The following is a 16,709-nucleotide window of genomic DNA, read 5'->3' as shown; positions in this document are numbered from 1 at the left end:
GTAAGCTATGATTGTGCCACTGCATTCCAGCCTGGGTGACAGAGCAAGATCCTGTCCCCCCACCAAAAAAACCCAAAAAAAACCCCACTAAATTAATTTAAAAATGGGCAATGGAGTTTCACAATCCTACAAAAGCATTAGCAATATTCAGATGAAGACAATGGGAAGTATCTATTCCCTGCTGAGACTTGGTAGAATAAAAGGAATTAGCTGACTCTATTCCAAATAAAAACATAACAGGGCATTTAAAAAATGATAATGGTGGCTAGGTGCGGTGGCTCACGCCTGTAATCCCAGCACTTTGGGAAGCCAAGGCAGGCAGATCACCTGAGGTCAGGAGTTTGAGACCAGCCTGGCCAACATGGCAAAACCCTGCCTCTACTAAAAATACAAAAAATTAACCAGGCATGGTGGTGTGCTCCTCTAGTCCCAGCTATTCTGAAGGCTGAGGCAGGAGAATCTCCTGAGGTCGCAGTGAGCCAAGATGGCACTGCTGCACTCCAGCCTGGGCAACACAGCAAGACTCCATCTCAAAAAATAAAATAAAAAATAAAAATAAATAATGGTAATGTAAAGAATTACATAACTGACCTCAGACTTCTTTAGTGCTGACTATGGAGTTCTGCCCTTGATATCCCAATGCTATCCAAAGAAGAAGGGTGGAGTTCAAAGGACGTCTGTGTAATATATTCTAAATGTCATATGCCATGGTATTCAGGGTCACTGAAATTGTTGGCATTATCCACCAGCCTCCGTTTCCTCTAAATCTCAAAGAGCCCCCATGCCTGAGATGGTATAACACCTGACTGGAAGTCAATGTGAATAAATTTGACTTCAGGCAGAAGATGGAAAGATACTTTTCAAAACTACTCATTACATCAAATGCAAAAAGAAAGGCAACTTCTGACAGGCATGGTGGCTTGTAATCTCATCACTTTGGGGGCTGAGGTAGGATTGCTTGAGGCCAGGAGTTTGAGACCAGCAACATAATGATACCTTGTCTCTATTTTTTTTTTTTTTGAGACGGAGTTATATTCTTGTTGCCCAGGCTGGAGTGCAATAGGACTATCTCGGCTCACTGCAACCTCCCCCTCCTGGGTTCAAGTGATTTTCCTGCCTCAGCCTCCTGAGTAGCTGGGATTACAGGTGCCCGCCACCACACCTGGCTAATGTTTGTATTTTTAGTAGAGAAGGGGTTTTACCATGTCGGTCAGGCTGGTCTCAAACTCCTGACCTCAGGTGATCCACCCACCACCTCAGCTTCCCAAAGTGCTGGGATTACAGGTGTGAGCCACCTGGCCTATTTTTAAGAAAAAAAAAAAAAAAAAAAACAACTGAGGGGCCCAAAAATCTCACATCACTTCTGTAGATTCTAAGACATAATTATGAAAAAAAAGACAGGGCCGGGTGCAGTGGCTCATGCCTGTAATCCCAGCACTTTGGGAGGCCAAGGCGGGCGGATCACCAGGTCCGGAGATCGAAACCATCCTGGCTAACATGGTGAAAACCCATCTCTACTAAAAACACACAAAAAATTAGCCGGGCGTTGCGGCAGGCGCCTGTAGTCCCAGCTACTCGGGAGGCTGAGGCAGGAGAGTGGTGTGAATCCGGAAGGCGTAGCTTGCAGTGAGCCAAGATCGCGCCACTGCACTCCAGCCTGGGTGACACAGCGAGACTCTGAGACTCCGTCTCAAAAAAAAGACAGAAAGCCAACTTGTAATTTCCACTATATACTTATGTATTGTATGTATCTGGCTGACATCAAGTTTATAAGACTCCATTACATTGCTTTTCCATATTTTTTATTGTAAAATTACAAAAGGACAAACTATATTAAATATTTTGTCATAGCACTACAGACCTCTGAGATACTAACAAGCACTTCTGTGACTTTGAGAAAATGTGGAAGAAAAGGACAGTAAAAAATATGAGCAAGTCTTTCTGTATCCCTAATTAATTGCTCCAAATGCACACTGGATCAACTACAAACCACCACAACATTGTGGTTTGCAGCCTTTCTGCTCTATCCTTTTCCCTTTTTCCATGGAAAGAAAAATTGTAGAATGGGGATGTGGGTAAAACAGGCAGCCTGTATCTCCGGTGACTTTAGGAAGTGGGGCTAGAGAGGTTGGAAGAAAAAAAAAAAGAGTAGCTTGGGAAATAGGTGCCTGCTAATGCTTCCACGCCTTTCCTCAATTCTCCTTTTCCTTCTGAAAATGGAAAAAAGTAGTAATGCACTCTGAGGGACAGTACTCCTTAACTGTATGTTTTCATTTCCTTTTTGTGAAAGGTTTCATAGTTAATAATTACTCTATTATTAAAACTGTACTTCTATAGTATTTATTAAGTACATAGCAGAGAGGTCGGGTGCAGTGGCTCAGACCTGTAATCCCAGCACTCTGGGAGGCCGAGGCGGGCAGACCACCTGAGAGGTCAGGAGCTTGAGACCAGCCTGGCCAACACTGCAAAACCCCATCTCTACTAAAAACACAAAAAATAGCCAGTCATGGTGGCAGGCGCCTGTAATCCCAGCTACTCGGGAGGCTGAGGCAGGAGAATCACTTGAACCCTGGAGTGAAGGTTGCAGTGAGCCGAGATCACGCCATTGCACTCCAGCCTGGGCAACAAGAGCAAAACTCTGTCTCAAAAAAAAAAAAAAAAAAAAAAAAGTATACAGCAGAGAGAGAGAGAAATGCCCTCCTCAGTGATAAAATTTTCCCTTAACTCTCAAAGACTTTTTACAATTAAAGCATTGATTTCAGAATATACAGTCTTACTTGTAGTTAAAGTTGTATGTGAAGCACGTGTTACAATGGCAGGCATTACTGGAAGTTAATATAATAGTAGCTGTTGTTATTATTACTAGTAGTAGTGATGGTGGTGGTGGTGGTGGTGGTGGTGGTGGTAGTGGTGGTGGTGGTGGTGGTGGTAGTTGTTGTCAAAAAATGTGAAAGAAAGCATCCCTTCAGTGATTGCAAGAGTAGCATGGAGAGCTTACTAAGTGCCGAGCAAGCACTATTATTACTCACATTTTCAAGATAACTGAGACTTAGAGAAGTTAAGGAACTTGCCTAAGATCACCCTGCAAGGAAACAGGTAAACAGGGTAGAACCAAATCAGTTTGGCTCAGAAGCAGCTCTCTTAGGTGCTATCTTTATCACTCAGACCATTAAGCTACTAACCCACTGACCAAGATGGCCCAACTGGGTAAATGAAAACTCGGTAATGTACTACAAAATTGCTGACCTCCAAAGAAAAAAATCAGAAAAGAAAATGTTTGTTTGCTGATGTGGCCTCATCTCTATTTATCACAGTTGCAAGACATGCTGAAAAGGAAATTTTAACTTAAGATATGAGCCTAAGAGTCACAAAGCCAAATAACAATTTTAAAAATCACAACAAAATAACCGTACCTCTCTATTAAAAAACTCCTCACATCAGGGCTGGGTGTGGTGGCTCATGCCTGTAATCCCAGCACTTTGGGAGGCTGAGGTGGACTAATCACGAGGTCAGAAGTTCAAGACCAGCCTGGCCAAGATGGTGAAACCCGTCTCTACTAAAAATACAAAAATTAGCCGGGCGTGGTGGTGCGTGTCTATAGTCCCAGCTACTCGGGAGGCTGAGGCAGAAGAATCGCTTGAACCCAGGAGGTGGAGGTTGCAGTGAGCCAAGATCGTGCCACTGCATTCCAGCCTGGGCAACAGAGTGAGACTCTGTCTCAAAAAAACAAAACAAAACAAAACAAAAAACCTCCTCACATAAAAAATTAGCCAAGATTGGTGGCAGGTGCTTGTAGTCTCAGCTACTTGGGAGGCTGAGGTGGGAGAACTGCTTGAGCCCAGAAGTCGAAGCTGCAGTGAGCCACGATCATGCCACTGCACTCCAGCCTGGCTGACAGAATGAGACCCTGTGTGGAAAAAAAAAAAAAAGAAAAAGAAAAAGGAAAAAAGTTCCCCTTTTGATTAAGTATAAATATATTTTCAAGTATGGCACTTGGGGTTTTAATAAAAGTTTCTTTTAATACCAACTATCTGAAACAAATAAACATTAATTTTTAAAAGTATTTTTAAAAAGAAAATGACAAGGAAGAACAAGAAAAACACTGATTTTTAAAAAGATCATGTACAAGCTAAAAGAAAAAGAACTGAATCTAAAACACTAATTTGGGGTTGTGTGATTTTAACAGCAAAGTAAGCTGTGGTACAGGTAGATGGGGATGTACATATTCTAAGTAATAACTCATTTTAAGTTTTAAAATATGTATTTCTAAGCTTTGTCTACTGAAAAATCTGAGAAGCAATACCATTCAATTACTATTAATAAGCACTTCCTATACTCTGATTGTAGTGGCCTAATGCCTTCCACACTGAAAGGAATGAAGATTTTTTCAAGGTATGACCAGTTCCAAGTCTGGGGCAGGGAATACGCAAGATGAGCCTCGAACATCTGAACAAGAAAGCAAAGGTTATCAAGAACTAATAAGGCTGGGTGCAGTGGCTCACACCTGTAATCCCAGCAATTTGGGAGGCCAAGGCAGGCAGATGGCTTGAGTCCAGGAGTTTGAGACCAACCTGGGCAACATGACAAAACCCTGTCTCTACAAAAAATACAAAAATTAACTGGGCATGTGGTGGTGTGTGCCTGTGGTCCCAGCTACTCGGGAGGCTGAGGCATGAGAATTGTTTGAGCCTGAGAGGTGGTGGCTGCAGTGACCCTGTGATTGTGCCACTGCACTCCAGCCTGGGTGACAGAGTGAAACCTGGCCTGAAGAAAAAAAAAAAAAAAAAAAAAAGAACTAATGAAGCATGTTAAAAGACATATGAGACTACTTGAAGAGCTCCCATAGGCTAAAGATTAGAGAAACCAAACATAAAAGAGAATAAATCCAACTGACTGAAGCATATTTAAAATATAAAAATTCACAAATTAATTTTGCTACTACAGGAGAAAAAGCAAGAGCTCCTTTGGAAAGACAAAAACAAAGCACTACAAGCAGGAAAAGAAAAGAGCAAAGCATTTATTCCGCTCTTTCTGTACTTCTAAAAGAAAAGAGCAAACCATTTATTCTGCTCTTTCTGTACTTCCAAGTAACCAAATAGTCCTGATTATTGAGAGTTTGAATTTTTTTAAAAGAAGAATTCCAGCTAAAAAATGTTCAAAGATGGCCAGGCACAGTGGCTCACTCCTGTAATCCCAGCACTTTAGGAGGCCAAGGCGGGTGGATCACCTGAGGTCAGGAGTTCGAGACCAGCTTGGTCAACATAGTGAAACTCCGTCTCTACTAAAAATACAAAAATTAGCTGGGTACGGTGGCGGGTGCCTGTAATCTCAGCTACTCGGGAGGCTGAGGCAGGAGAATCGCATGAACCTGGGACGCGGAGGTTGCAGTGAGCCGAGATAGCACCACTGCACTCCAGCGTGGGTGACACAAAACTCTGTCTCAAAAAAAAAAGGGGCAGGGGGCAAAGAATGACAGAATTATAAAATTACCACTTTGTAACCCCTAATGAAAACTTCGTTCAGGCAATGGTTAATAAGTGAAACCATGAGAGAGAAGGTTGATGGGGAACTTTATAATGGAGAGATCACGCTGTCACCTCCTGAATCCACTGGTTGAGCTTAGCATCACTAAAAGTGAGACAGTGAGATGATGCGTGCCTTCTCAGTGGAGACGATATGAAGCACACTCACCACCTAGGAAGCATTCCTGCCAAAGGGTATCATGAATTTAGTCATCCCTCTAGAACAGGGGTGTCCAATCTTTTGCCTTCCCTGGACCACACTGGAAGAATAAGAAATGTCTTGGGCCAAACATAAAATACACAAACACTAACAATAGCTTATGAGCAAAAAAAAAAAAAAAAGAAAAGAAAAAAAAAGAAAAATTGCAAAAAAAACTCATAATTTTTTGTTGTTGTTTTGGCGTGATCTCAGCTCACCGCAACCTCCACCTCCCAGGTTCAAGCGATTCTCCTGCCTCAGCCTCCTGACTAGCTGGGATTACAGGCGTCCGCCATCACGCCCATCTAATTTTGTATTTTTAGTAGAGATGGGGTTTCTCCATATTGGTCAGGCTGATCTTGAACTCCCAACCTCAGGTGATCCACCTGCCTTGGCCTCCCAAAGTGCTGGGATTACAGGCATGAGCCACTGCACCCGGCAAAAATCTCATAATATTTTAAGAAAGTTTACAAATTTGTGTTGGGTCACATTCAAAGCCATCTTGGGCCACACTGGAAGAACTGTTCTGGGCCACACATAAAATACACTATCGACAACTGATGAGCTAAAAAACAAAACAAAACAAATTGCAAAAAAATCTCTCATGTCAGGCATAATACTAAAAAGACAAATTTGGGGCTGGGCATGGTGGCTTATGCCTGTAATCCTAGCACTTTGGGAGGCTGAGGCAGGTGGATCACAAGGTCAGGAAGGAGTTCAAGACCAGCCTGGCCAAGATGGTGAAACCCTATCTCTACTAAAAATACAAAAATTAGCCTGGCGTGGTGGCGGATGCCTGTAATCCCAGCTACTTGGGAGACTGAGGCAGAGAACTGCTTGAACTTGGAAGGCGGAGGTTGCAGTGAGCCGAGATCATGCCATTGAACTCCAGCCTGGGCAACAAAGCGAGACTGTCTCAAAAAAAAAAAAAAAAAAAAGACAAATTTGTATAACTTCCTAGTTTTCTATTAACTTTTTCTTTACAGATGTCACTTTCTAAACTTTAACAATTATTCACTCAGCATTTATAGGAATTCTACTGTCATAGGGATTAATTACATTGACTCAGGAGTCCAATGACCTTAATTCAAATCCTGTACCCACCTACTCCTAGTATGATATTGGGCAAATTATTCAATCTTTCATCTGTAAAATGGAGACAGTACTTTCAATTTCATAGATTTTTGTGAAAATACATGAGATTTTACATACAGTAATAAGTTTTTAGAATAGTGCCTGGCACAGGGAAAAAGTGCAGAAAATGTTGGTAGCCATAGTAGCACCTTTTTTTTTTTTTTTTTTTGAGATGAAGTCTCACACTGTCTCCTAGGCTGGAGTGCAGTGGTGTGATCTCGGCTCACTGCAAGCTCCGCCTCCCAGGTTCACGCCATTCTCCTGCCTCAGCCTCCCGAGTAGCTGGGACTACAGGTGCCCACCACCACACCCAGCTAATTTGTTGTATTTTTAGTAGAGACAGGGTTTCACCACATAAGCCACGATGGTCTCGATCCCCTGATCTCATGATCCGCCCGCCTCGGCCTCCCAAAGTGCTGGGATTACAGGCATGAGCCACGGCACCTGGCCAGTAGCAACCATTTTTAAATTAAAAAAAAAAAAAAAATTGTATCATTGTGCCACATTGAGGATATGAAGAAAAGTAAGATGCATTCTTTCCTTTATAAAAGTTGGACACTACAGTAGATTCTGGAGCCTTGTTTCTAGGAAAAATAATGTAAAAGTTCCAAAGGCTGCTATTTGGCACTATATACAATTTATTTATTAAGAAATTGTACAATCATATATACAAATCATGAGATGACCTTTGACACCAAGAACAGCACTGCCCAACAGAATTTTCTAAGATAATGAAAACGTTCATATTCTGGACTGTCCAATATGGTAGCCACTAGCCACATGTGGCAGTTGAACACTTAAAACGTGGCCAGTGTGACTGAGGAACTAAAATTTCAATTTTATTTAATTGTAATTAATTTTTTTTTTTTACACAGAGTCTTACTCTGTTGCCCAGACTGGAGTGCAGTGGTGTGATCTCAGCTTACTGCAACCTCTACCTCGTGGGCTCAAGCAATTCTCCTGCATCATGCCTCAGCCTCCCAAGTACCTGAGACTAGAGGCATGTGCCACCTGCCCGGCTATTTTCTGTATTTTTTTGTAGAGACGGGATTTCACCATGCTGGCAAGGCTGGTCTCGAACCCCTGGCCTCAAGCAATCCACCTGCCTCAGGCTCCCAAAGTGTGGAATTAAAGGCGTGAGCCACTGTGCCCAGCTGTAATTAATTTAAATAGCTACATGTGACTAGTAGCTGTCATACTGAACAGTACAACTCTAGAGTATGTACAATGATTGAGAGATAAAAGATTTCTTAAATTCTAAGAGGCTTGGCTGTGTCCCTACTGATGTGACCTTGAGCTTTTGTGTCTTATCCAATTATATATTAAACAGGTCTGAAGAGATATGTCTTCCCAAGCACATTCCATAAAAGCACAAAGCTAACCATGCATTCAAAACAGAAGTGTTTTATTTCATTTTTACTCATCCTTCTTGCTGAGAATGTTTAGAAAGTGCAAACAGATTAAAAGACAAAAATTTTAAACTCCTTTAATAGTTTTGTACATTTAAATTTGGAAATTTGGATTTCTTTTTTCTTTTTTTTTTGAGATGGAGTCTCACTCTGCTGCCTAGGCTGGAGTGTAGTGGTGCAATCGTGGCTCACTGCAACCTCCGCCTCCTAGGTTCAAGCGATTCTCCTGCCTCAGCCTCCTGAGTAGCTGAGATTACAGGCGCGTGCCACCACGCTTGGCTAATTTTTGTATTTATTTAGTAGAGACAGGGTTTCACCATGTTGGCCAGGCTGGACGAATTTCTTTTGATAGTTTGTAAAGCCAAAAGTATTTTAGGTATTCAAATAAAGACCCAACCCTATTAACTTAATCCTAAAATTTACCCTTTTTAGCAATATACTTACAGATATGCAATATGTATTAAATTGTTTTAGAAATAATTATTGTACTATGCCAACTAATTTCATAATAATGACTAAAAACTATCATGACTACAACGCTATTTTTCCTTTGTAACAAAGAAGTACACATTACCACTGGAAATCTTTACTTTCTTCCTTGAAATGCCAGAAATTCTTCTGTAAAATAAACACCTCTTGTCAAGACTCTCTGGAACTAGTATAATTACCAGAGGCAATCCTTGTGTAAGATCAAAGAAGCAAAACAATAATAGGCAACGTGTGACCTCTACCATGTCACCAGAGACCAATTTTTCAACAGGGAGAACAGTCAATAATCCAGAACAGAAAACATTAAATAACCAGAAATGCTTCCAAAGCGTGGCTCACCACATCTTTCAACGCTGTCACATTCAGAGTTCAGAGTCTCTATGGTTTCCGAAAACAAACTTCTGGGGATTTATCACAACAATCATTAAAATCTGCATAAAACACCAGAGGCAAAAAACAATTCGCCAATTTCCCAAATGCAGAGTAGAATTTCAAAAGATACTATAATAATTTTCCAAATTTCATCTGATGCTTTAAAAAGTATAGTGAGAAAGGCATAGATAACTAAATATTTTCCACCTAACACTCAACTGATTTCTCTTATTTACCTAGCCTCATTTAATTTTCCCAAAAAAGTTGTTTGCAAAGTTGGCTATGAACATTAACCAGATAAATATAATTAGTAATAATAACACATTAAATACTTCTACTGGTTTTTTTTGGCTTTGTTTTGTTTTTGATAATGGTGGGTCACTAAACCCAGAAACAGGGTCTCCTGTGTAATATATTTGAGTGAGTAAGCATTACAAGGGTACAAAGAGAGGTAAATCAATTCCCAAAGTAATTACAGTAAAACAGAAGTACATTTAAAACTGACTTCTAAAAAGTACCGCAAATCAAATTGTGCCTTAGAATCAGCAAAACTTGATTGTTTTTCTTAAATACTATTGCCAAATAGCTGTCTTCTTTCAAAATCAGACGTGAATTAGGGGCTGAACAAATGTATTTGAATTATTTAACCTGCAAAGCACACATTCCACTGGTAATTTAGAGAGTGAGTAATAAAAGAAGTAGACTTTGCTTGAAAGAAAAAGCACTGTAAATTCAAAGCAACCGTGAACACTGCTTTTTTCTTAAACATTCTATTCTTTTATGATTTCTTGCTACCTCCATCTTTCCACTCTGTCATCTGCCCCTGTCTTTCCATCTTCTTAGCTTATTAACATTGCTAATCGTATTTGTCAGTTTTGCCACAATTTTAAGGCCTCTTAAACAGCTGTGGGTTTTCTCTAGGCAATTATCAGTCACTATACTTAGGTTTCTAAATTAGTTGTTGAAAGATGCTTTAACCTTGAGAAAATAGAAAAAGAGCAGACTACATGCTAAGCCTTACATTTATGTGTATGTTCCTTTAACACGAGTGATTATCAAAAATTCAAAACAAATCACACACAAGTAGTAGATATTGTAAATTTATAAATTAACAAGGCCTATTATAGGCCTTATCATTTTATCTTTCTTCCCTTACTATATACATTGTAATATATGCTTTCTCTCTATATATGTGTATAGATTGGAATGTAAAAGATAGTATATAAACTGGAATATCAAAATACTGCCAAATTCCTCTAACAGTCTCCTTTCACAACCTGTCAGGTGGCTAATACCTTTCAAAGGTATCCACAATCATATAAGCGGTCTCTTGAGGTCATGGGTTGTGGTAAAGAGAGCTTTTACAATATGCAGATTTTTCCCTTCTCCATTTCCCTTCAAAGAGAAAACTCCTTATTGTATTGCTTTTCTTATTCTCTATTCTTGACTCTGACACTGATTTTCTTCTTGACCACATTCAGGAAGAAACACGAGGTTTAAGGTTATTTGTCAACTGACAGCCCTTTCTATCAACAACTAAATAAAAAAATCTGTATTCCAGAAACATGACACTTCATGTACCACCCATTACATAAGTTAAAATAAATTCAAATATTACTTTTTAGAGTTAACAAGTTTTGGTGTTTTTAAAGGTTTAATAATAATACCTTGTTTGCGGATTAGGCCAAAAGCTTGTAGAATGATTTTTAAATTAATGTAGGTTCCCGGCTTACCTCTCCCCGTCCACCCTCCCTCACTCCCCACCCACTACCACTTTCTGCTCCAAGGAAAGAAAAAGGTGATATTTCAACAGTGCAACATTCTTCCTGAGAGAGAAACACTAAAATGATAAACATTTTGAAAAGCAAAGTACACTTCAAACTCCAACTGTTCTTTCAGACCTATATTGACTCTTATAGACGTTGCCAACATTTGGTAAGGATTATCCTTCCATTAGACAAAAGCGAGCATTCCTTAGATAAATCAGGAGTTTTTGCCATGAGACTCATAAAACCTTTTCACAACACAGGTTTTCAAGAGAATCCTTTAAGGTTTAGGAGGCTGCTCCTTTTACTAAGTAACAAAATACACCCCATGGTGTCTCACTGACCCCACTCAGCTGTCCTTTGACCTCCTCAATTGTTGCAGCCTAACTCCAGGGTCCACAGAATGTGCCTCCCATATCAAAAAGGCTAATGTTGCTTCCTCCTAGCACCTGGTGAAACAAAATGCAACAGTTCTCTTTCTTCTGCCTCCTCCGCTCCCTCTCTGACCATTTTCCAGATGTTCCAGGCCCAAATGTTAAGCCCATCCTGGGTTTCAGTATCTGCGTGGTCACCATGAAGGAACAAACAGGGACCAGGCTGAAGTGGCAATGACCCTCTTGTTCTTTTTGGCCTCAAAAGGATACAACGTGTTATAAAAGAGGAAAAGATCTTTGGCCTCTCTTGGAAATGCCAGGCTATTTAAGCACATTGTAACGTCCAAAAGGAGAGAAACAGTCTTGGGATATGCCCCTTCTGACAGACAGGAGTTACCTAAACAGTAGCCTTAAATTCTCAATTCTAAGCAAGCATCTGATTTTCTTTGATGGGGTGGGGGTGGGGAGCATCACCTTTTTCCTTTTCTAAATTAAAAGCCTCCTAAAATAGAAAAACAAAAACTTTTATAAAATCTTTAGAACATACATCTCAGGATAGTGTTATATGAGACAAATATATGCAGTCAACAGGGATAATCTGGGTATTTATGCAGAAGCCTATAATCTAGAAGTCTTATTTACTAGACAATTTGAAGCATAAAATCATAATCAACAAAAGGGAATAAAGAACCGAATTCTTATTTTCTTAATTTAGGTATATAGGAAATACAGAGGTTGTTGTAGAGAAAGAACTCACTGCAGAAGCTTTCTGGTATGGGGTAAGCGGACCGGGGAGGGGAGAGGAAAGCAGGGAAGGAGAGGGACTCATGGAAATATCTTATTCACTTTAAGGAGCAAACATAGTAGTTTTATTTAAATTCTAAATACAACTTCCTAAAACAAATTTGATCTTGAAAAATTGGGGAGGGTCATATATAATTGTACAATACCTTTGTTTATTTATTAACATTTTTGAATCACAGTCATGATTAAGTTGGGCAGTCAACACTTCAGGGAGTCTGTTGCCTAGATTTTAACTTGTTTAAAGCTTTTTGTGCACCTGCAAAAACACAAAAAATAAAAATATATACATAAAGACATGAGTTAATTTCCAAATACATATTCTATAATATAATAATCCAAATATTTATAATTCTATGAAAATCACACTTAGAAATGATCAGTCTCACACTTTCCAACTCCATATACATTATCATGAGCAAATATACAGATACTCCACCTTTCTCAATAGTCTCAAAATAATTACTCCTAATTACATATACTCAAGGATAATTTCTGTTGTTCTTATGATTTCCCCCACTAAAAGTAGGTTGAATAAGTCTGTCAAGTCTGCATTTATGGCAGATGTTACCATAATATCAAAAGCCAACAGACTATTTTTAGGAATGAAATTAGTGGAAGGTAATTTTCTTATCTAAGGAATTTAAGAGTAATAATCCCTGATACCCGGCCCAAATTTATCTACTCAAAGAACTATCAAAAACGTAAAACATAATTAACATTGATTGAATAATTTCCAGTAAGAAAGCCTGCAAAGAGAAAAAGCTATTGTTTCTTACCCTTCTGAGTAGCGTATTCCTAGAAGATATTAAACTAAGTAATTATAATTGCATATAATTGGTTGAAAAGTATAGTATGCGTGCTCATCCCTCCTCTAAATAGATTATGGTCAATATAAACTACTGCATGGGAAAATAGGAAATACAGTTGTAAAACATAAAGTGAAATGAAAACTACTTGTCATTGATTTTTATAGATAACACAAAAGCATTTCTAGTCCTTTGTTATTTTGTTTAAAAAGAAAACAAAAGAGGATTTTCCTAAGAAAGAAACTAACTTCAATATAAATATTTATATAACTAAAATACTTGAAGTAAAATTAATTTATGTTGTCTAAAAATGGTTTTTTTTTTGTTTTACTTTTCTCTTATGCCGACTTGAAAGAAAAAAAATTTTAGATTTTTCGAATAAAAATATTTATCTTACCTCTTACTGTCAGAAGAATGTCTTCAGGCCAAATAATAATTAAAAATGGAAGCTCTAGGTTTTCAAACTCACATATATCCCACCTGCCCACACATAAATAGACATCTTTTCCTAAGTCAGCAGGAGCCTTGCTACCCACATCCAAACCCAAGATTACCCCATATGGTCAACAAGGTCAAACTGCATTACTGCCAATGAAACTATATTACTCCACAAGGACCCTAATGATTAAAAAAAAAAAAAGTCAGTAATCTAATTCCAATAGCTTCAGAGTCTAAAATTGCTAATTTTGGCCACGTGCTGCACACTTCACCTGTTAGTAATGACATTTTTGTATTTTCTTCTAATTACACTCAAAGCTAAGACCTTTGGCCCTGGGCCACAGACCCCTATTCAGGCTGCACACATTCTCTTAAACGACCTGATCCTTTGTTGTCACTCTTACTCTTTCATCTATTATTTACACCCATAGAGAAGGAAGATACTCAACCATTTGTATAGCTTAAAGCTTCTAATCATCTTAATTTCTTTGCCTTTCAACCTATGGTCTTTTTCATAGACAAATGCCAAGAAGTTTGACAAAATCATTTTTTTTTTTTTGCAATCATATTGCCCCCTCTTCTCCTTTCTTACTCTCTGGCCAACCTCCTTCCTGTTCCTTGTCTTTCACAGGAGGAACTTTGTATTAGCCAGGATTTATAAATTTTGACCTTTGCCAACAAAATAAATTTCTAAATACAATACAAATCTCCAACTTGTTCTGACAGATCAATAACAGTTATATTTCTTTTTTTGACCAAAGAGCCCCTTAAGTTGAAGGTTACTGAAAATAACTTAAAATCTGTCCCCAGCCTCCCAAAAGCCTGAGCATTGAATTTTCAGAATTCCTCTACAAAAGTGCCAAAAAGCGTTTAGTAAACAATAAGAATATTAGTTATGTGGCCAAAACTTTTCATTTTAATGTCTATGCTTGCTCACTTGTTTACAAAAAGAAAATTTAGAAAAAAAGAGGAAGGAAAGAAAAAAAAGAAAAGAAAACAGAAAAATTTTAAGGTTAGATTTTTAATTTAATCTTTAAAACATTACAAAGACTACTAATTCTCCAAACAGCAAAATCCTCAAATAATATATTCTGTATTATTATGATTCTTTCCCAATACTTTACCAAGATTAAAAAATATATATTCAAACACATTTTGCAAATCCAAAGCATGGAATTGTTTACCATGATGCAGATGTCTCCCTCAGATCACGAAAGCCACCAAAAGATTCTGATTTCCAAGATGTTTATAAAATGACATCTGATCCATCTTTGCTCTCTTCCTCTATTGCTCAGCTTACTCTTGATTTCTAACAGTGTTTCCTTGTTGTCTGTCCCCTCTGCACACCCTGAAACCCCTTGACTTTTCTTATTTTCACCATTTGCTTCAACCAGCAGTTCACTGGAGACCCATCCATCTTGTAATGCCTAAAGTGACAGATGCTCTCAGAAACAACCACACTGCTGAGTGAACAAAAGATAACATCACCTCCAGGAACTCCAGAGAGAAATACAACTGCAAGCTTAAGACAGGGGCTGACTTGACAGACACTGGACCATAAACCTCTTCTAAGCAAAAAAGAAAACAATTGCCACACACACAAAAAAAATCTGACACAATCAAAGGCAGAAAAGAGTGATTATTTGTGGATTGCCTTTTCACTCTGTAACTCACTTTTCCCCACCCAGTGCTTTTATATTGGGGCAATTCACTCACCAATAGGCAGGAGGAGTTCTTGTGTGTTGGCGTGGGGGGGCGGGGAGGCGGGGGTGGCAGGGGGAGCCTTTCTCAAGTATCTTCTTTTATTCATCAATATTCAAAGTGAAATTCATTCACAAGTGTTTCAGGAAATCTAAGTCTACCATACAGCATTCTTAAGCCTGACTCTTAATATCTGGACTCAGAAATGCTGACTCAATTCTACTGCAGTGAAAGGCACATGCATGCTTTGCAAATTAAAAATACATTAGAAATTAAAAAGCAACCTGTGACAATGTCAACAATATGTGCAGCACATTTGAAAAAGCCAACCATTCATCAGACAACCTCCAACTTGGGTTAAAAAGACATTTTACAAGAGGATTCTGGGAAGGGCTGCACAGCTCTTTTCTAACAAAGGAAAGGTCATATTAACATCTCCCAGCAACAAACTAATGACAGGGAAGCTGTAGATGCAGGAGACTCTGCTTGATGCCATCTAGGTTCTAGGACTTTCATTGTGGCTGTTGTTTAAAACATCTTATTTAAAACCATCAGACAGCAATAGGAAGTAAATATAACTCTAACATTCAGACAAATTCAGTGAAGGGGAAATTTCGAAGAACATAAAAACAAAAACTAACCTGGAGGTCAATTAAGAACATCATGTGGTCAATGCCAATTATGGAGATTAACAATCCGTTTTTAGAATAGATATCGAGCAACACAGGAAAACCTCTGTTGGAGCTAAATACATTCTTCTTCTCAAAAAGGGCAAATGATACAAATATTTATGTTACATCTAAAGAAAAAAGCCAAAATGCTTAAGAAAATTCCCACTGACAATATTTCTAAGAAGAAATCTAAATACTTATAATGGCATTTCTTTAATAAAAATATTTTTTTCTCTAAAATGTTTGCACACAAAGCCTTTAAGTTATGCTACAATCATTTTTCTTTGGGGTTACTAATGACTTCTCTCCTCCCCACTCTCCGAAAAAAAAAAACAAATTTTAAAATATATTTTGTCTCCTGTGATTGAATTACTTGTGGGGAGGAGGTTAAAAAAATTTCAACTTATATAAATCAACATATCAGTTACTTAAACATTTTTATGTCTCTCTTATTTCCCCAAACACTTCAATGTATCTTTCATAAATAACATAGTATAATATTTCATAATCTCAGAATTTTCTGGGTTTTTTTTAAGGCTGGCAAAGTAGAATACATACAAAATAATAAAATGAGTATGTAAAATCATATCACAATAGAAAAAAGATTAAATAATTATAGAACACTTACATAAAATACTTGTTCTAATATGGACTGGATCTTTAACTAGGAGACTTTATAAACAAAGCCTTATACACACTGGCCCTAAGTAATCTCCCACAATCTATTAATCCAAAAGTACCACATCATTCAACACTTTCAAACTTTGGCATTAATAACAAGAAAGAGAAGTGACCTTGAAATGACAGCTCCACTGCAGAAGGCTCAAAAAAAGATCCAATTAAATGACCTACTTTAAAACACAATAGAATCAATATGCATGCTAGAAAAGTACACCCCTGTGGAAAGTTCTTATTGTCTGACTGATCAAAAACAAAACTTTTTTTTTTTTTTAAGGGCCCCTTCCAGATCACAGTCTGTACCAGAAATCCACACAGGAAAAAAAAAATCCATCAAAATGAAACC

The 16,709-nt window shown here is 38.3% G+C and overlaps 1 protein-coding gene across 13 annotated transcripts in view; it reads right to left on the bottom strand.

The window, feature by feature from the left end:
- GREB1L (GREB1 like retinoic acid receptor coactivator) overlaps positions 1-16,709 on the bottom strand; it is a 287,707-nt gene that overhangs the window by 145,856 nt on the left and 125,142 nt on the right. For 7 of the 13 annotated variants that reach the window (XM_054538181.2, XM_054538189.2, XM_054538187.2 and 4 more), the window contains one exon: positions 12,216-12,325. The exons of 2 other annotated variants lie outside the window; for them this stretch is intronic. The gene's annotated coding sequence lies outside the window, so the exon portion shown is untranslated. Of the gene's footprint in view, positions 1-9,092; positions 9,185-12,215; positions 12,326-13,272; positions 13,294-14,497; positions 15,017-15,655; positions 15,801-16,709 lie in introns of those variants that run through there. 4 more of the 13 variants (XM_054538184.2, XM_054538185.2, XM_054538183.2 and 1 more) reach the window with 4 other exon arrangements.

Source organism: Pongo abelii, chromosome 17, assembly GCF_028885655.2.
Source record: "Pongo abelii isolate AG06213 chromosome 17, NHGRI_mPonAbe1-v2.0_pri, whole genome shotgun sequence".
Lineage (NCBI taxonomy): Eukaryota > Metazoa > Chordata > Mammalia > Primates > Hominidae > Pongo > Pongo abelii.
Note: the sequence above shows the minus strand (reverse complement) of the source record. Positions and strands in the feature narration are given on the sequence as shown.